The sequence below is a fragment of the Aulostomus chinensis genome, chromosome 1, assembly GCF_037954235.1.
Source record: "Aulostomus chinensis isolate RoL2024-O1b breed Wild chromosome 1, RoL_Achi_v1.0, whole genome shotgun sequence".
NCBI classification, from domain to species: Eukaryota; Metazoa; Chordata; class Actinopteri; order Syngnathiformes; family Aulostomidae; genus Aulostomus; species Aulostomus chinensis.
This window is the reverse complement of record NC_141320.1, coordinates 1,628,210-1,633,043: the sequence shown is the minus strand read 5'-3', so window position 1 is coordinate 1,633,043 and position 4,834 is coordinate 1,628,210.

Here is a 4,834-nt window from a genome sequence, read left to right as displayed (position 1 = left end):
TTTGTTTCCTGTAGGGTTTCTTCATGTATGTGTGGTGTACCTGCTTTCCCAGAGGACTGCCATCTTTGTTCTGTGGGCTGACATGTTTTAGTGTCAGCACAGGTCATAGCGCTGAGACTGAACTCTCATTCTCCTCCAAGTATTATTTCCACCTCACACTCCTGCATATATTCAAGTGAACAGGGAACACAAATTTATGCTCAACTTCTCCTGTGTATTCATCCACAGTCACTAAACAACAACAAACCAAACAAAAGAGGTTTGCTAGCGTGGCGATCAGCTGTAGTTCACCATCTTATCCAGGTCACATGACTCAGGATTAGCGTGGCCGTCTGGCAACCAAAGGGTGGCTGGTTTGATCCTCACTTTCTCCAGTGACCATGTCAAAGTGTCCTTGAGTAAGAGACTGAACCCCTAAATACTTCTGATGAGTAGGTTGGCTCCTTGCATGGCAGCCTTCAGCATCAGTGTGTGAGTGTGTGTGAATGAGAGGACATTGTTCAGCTCCTTGAGTGCTGCTGAGGTAGAAAGGCTCTGTACAAACTGAGTCCTTTTACCATTTCTTTCCTGCTTCTAGCAGCGCTGTCGTCACTTCCTGTGACCGTGGAGGGAAGGGGTCCCCCTTCAGAATAAGTTTGATATCATTGTTACTTCCTCTTCAACATGCCTTTAGCAGACCAACTCAGAGAACAGCACAGTGAGGTAGTGGGGCTGAGCGGTCTAAGGCGCTGGATTAAGGCTCCAGTCTCTAAGGAGGCGTGGGTTCAAATCCCACCACTGCCATCATGTCCCAGGTCACTGGAGAGGTGTGGCTCTCACAGCCTTTCCTTTCACTTCCACAGGTATCTTCAAACCTGTGACCAAAAGAAGAAGTAGGTCCTGAAAACTCTCCAGCTGGTCCAGAACGCTGCGGCCCGCGTGTTGACGAGAACTAGTAGACAGTACTCCTGTACTGGCTTCTCTGCATGGCTACCTGTCAAATTTAGAATAGAATTCTAAATTCTCCTTCTACCATCAAAGTCCTCAACAATCAGGCTCCTTCATCCCTGACAGAGCTCCTAGTCCCCTATTATCCAGCTAGAACCCTTCGCTCCCAGGATGCAGGGTTACTGGTGGTTCCTAGAGTTCTAAAAGTAGACTGGGAGCCAGAGCCTTCACCTATCAGGCTTCCCTCCAGTGGAACCGTCTCCCAGTTTCAGTCCAGGATGCAGACACCCTCTCGACCTTTAAGAGCGGACTAAAGACCTTCCTTTTTGATCAGGCTTATAGTTGGGCTGCTTAGGGTGGCCCTTAGATATGCTGCTATAGGCTTAGGCTGCTGGGGGATCTCCCATGGTGCACTGGGCTTCTCTCTACTCCTCTCTGTCCTCCTTTATTTGTCATTTATAAATCATACTCAGATGTGTCACTAACTCCCTCTCCCTTCATCCCAGATGTCGGTGCTGCTGGAGGAGGCTGCAGACCTGAAGAGGCTCAAGCTGCCACCCGTAGCTCCACCTGCTCATCGTCTGTCCATCAGTCTCTTCCCTTCTCTCTCTCTTTATCTCTGTCCCTCTCTTTCCTTCTGTATATCTGTCTTCCTCCATTCTCTGTCTTTGTCTCTGCCCCGCTCTCCTGCTCTCTTTCCCCCCAACCGGTCAAAGCAGAAGGCCATCCCCACTGATCCTGGATCTGCTCGACGTTCCTGCCTGTTAAAAGGAAGGTTTTTGTCTCCACTGTTGCAGGATGTGCTGCTGGTGGAGAACTGTTGGGTGGAGGTTCATTGAAGGAGTTTGGTTCGAGACCTGCTCTACTAGTAAAGAGTCATGAGAGAACTTTTGTTGTGTTTTGGTTCAATACAAATAAAACTGACTTGACTTGACTACATCTATATACATGTACATCTCTATAGGTTTATCTTTACATCTCTATAACAACATCTTGTCTTATTATGGCAAAAGGTTTCTGAGGTTTGTACAGTAACTTGGGGGGGGGGGGGTACCACAGCATTAGCTGTTTCCCATGGACTCTGCATCATTCACAACTCCTAAGCAGGTTACTAAAACAATATTATGAAGAATAATAATCATTTACAATATTTTCATAAAGCAGCAAACCGACAGATCCTTGTCCCTGATTCTTCTGTCTCTGCCCTCCATGCAGGTCCTACCTCAGATGGTGCTCACAGTGGTCCTCAGTGAGCTCAGGGAGCTTGTGAGGATAACCAGACACATGAAAAACTAGAGGGAACATTGGCTGGAGCTCAGTGTCTCCTGATGTACATGGCAGGGCAGCTGCTGCTGATGTCATCAAAATGAGCCCTGGAATCACAAGGTTTGCTGTGACGAGAGGCAGTGACATCAAGACATGTTTGGAGCTGTTTATGGTTGATGGTTCTGTTCATGCCACCGTCACTACAAAGAGTCAGCATTGCTGTGACAAACCTCAAAGGAAAAAAAGTCCATGGTGACAAGTGGAAAGACATTGATGAGGGACACCTGGATGCTTCTGTTGGTGTTCTTCTTCTTCCTGGAGTGTTCAGATCCTGCAGTGAGGCCACTGATCGTCTCTGGGACGCATCGACAGGCAGAAATATTTTCCGGGCCACAAGGCCACTTCAGAACTTTCAACGAACATCAAGAGTCCTCAGATTTGACCACAGAGACACCGGAGCAAGAACTGACAAGCTTGCCCCCATTGGGGATGTCTGTGAAAGATGGGTGCAGCTCCTTGCACCAACATTCAACCCAGGGCCAGAGGTGAGAGTGGATGAACGTCTTGTCCCTTTCTGAGGAAAATGCCCCTTCCAGCAGTCCATGCCCAGTAACCAGGAAGGACGGCAGAGCAGAGTTTGTGTTCTGGCCTGTTCTGCTTTTCATTTAGTGTTTATGTTAAAGTTCTGTTGCTAAAAAAAAGACTTTTATGCCAAACCCAAAGTTTCATTTTATCATTTTTTTAATTGAAATCGAGGGTTTACTGACTAAAAAAAGGTCCAGAGGCCCACAACAAAATATTCAAATCAATATTTCCATGGATAAGGAAGCCTACCAAGGAAACCAAGAGATGGAAACAACTTGGATGATAGAAAATTGTTTTTAGTGAATTTTACAGCTGATTGAAGATGTGGGTCAAAACTGACCGTTACCATAGAGATGGGAACAGAAAACTCAAATGGAAGCTCAAAAGGGGACTGAGCTCCAATGGTAGAGTGCTAGCTTAGCATGTGAGAGGTAGAGGGATCGATGCCCTCATTCTCCAGAATACTTCAGCTTGTTCTGTTGATCAGAGGAGCTGCTGGGTGATGAATGCTGATGTTTGTCCACTGCTGTGATAAAGTGTCCCCTGTTACTGAGATGAGGATGAACACCTGCTCAGGTCAAAGCTGCAATCAAACCAGGGACTCTGAACCTCCCACACAGTGAAGGAGTTTGTCCTGCAGGTTGATGGACGCTTATTAAGTTCTATCTTTGATCAAATATAAGAAATGTAAAATAATTCAACATTGATTGCATTTCCCTCCTTTCTTTGGTGCCCTCAGACTTTCTGAGAACTGTAGGAGGAACTGCTCTCTGTTCTGTGTTTGTTCTGCTCAGTGTATGAAGGAACGAAGGACCGGAGCTCTAAGTTTTCCAGTTCCTACATCAGTGAACAGACTTTCTGTGCTGCAAGGAACCAAAGCTACTAAGGAGGATTACAGTTTGTCCTTGCAGGAGTCAGTGACTTAATAGAGTCAAACAAAGGGTTGAACCTGAATGAGACAGTCACCCTTCAACATGGGGCCATGGCAGAGTGAACCAAGAACACTACAATGGGGGTGAGAGTGGAGCCATGATGGACTCACAGTTCATCACCTCCACCATCATGTGGACCACCTGATCACCTCTCCCTCAACCTCTAAATAACTCATTCCCTGACCGGGAATCGAACCCGGGCCGCGGCGGTGAGAGCGCCGAATCCTAGCCACGAGACCATCAGGGACCACACTGAGCTCTCCAACAACAGAGACTATACACAATGACTCAAGAACACAGGACTCTGTGGTCTCAGCTTGAGATGCAGAGGGTCCACCAAGACCACCAGACACCTCAGCCCCCTAAAGACAGTCCACCCCCAGGATCCTGCCCCCCTCTACTCCAACTCAGCCCTCCATTCATAACTGACTTTGTCTCAGTCTCTTCACAATGCCAGTCACTGAAACACTGACAATGTGATGGGGCTTCCTGTCTTTATTACATTTTCTTCAAAGGATCCCGTGTGTCTTCTTTCTCTCTGTCTGTACTGGAGTGTGGTACCAGGCCCAGCTTGAACGGGTGACTGTGTCTGAGTGGGTCGAGGCTGGGCTGCAGGTATTGGGAGGTTAGAACCCATCTGTGAGGCTCCAGGTGGAGCGATCACCTGTGAGGGTGCAGGGACAGCAGGAAGCTGCACAGATGGTAAAGACATGGAGGGGAGACAGGTGGTGCTGGAGCAGTGACAGGAAGTGTCTGGCATTTTGGTTCATCCTGTGAGCTGACGTGAGGTTGTGGTTTTGCCTCCAGCCTCACCTCCTCATCAGTGTTCAAAAGGTTCAAAGGTGAAAAAATGGGATTCAACCAAACAGCTGGAATGAAGAGTTGGTAACACTTGCAGAGCTGCAGGGAGCTGGACAGGTCTCACCATGGGGGGATTTGTCCCACAGATCCTGCTGAAGTGGCTCCTCCTCCTGAGACCTGCAATGCTGGCTGGACCTTTGGAAAAAGAACACAACAAATCTTCATAAACATTTACTTCAGCAGGAACACACAAGAAGGTGGGACTGGTTCCTTTTTCATGTTCACTATTTTGTCGTCTTGGTTCATGTTTTGGTTGTCAAAGT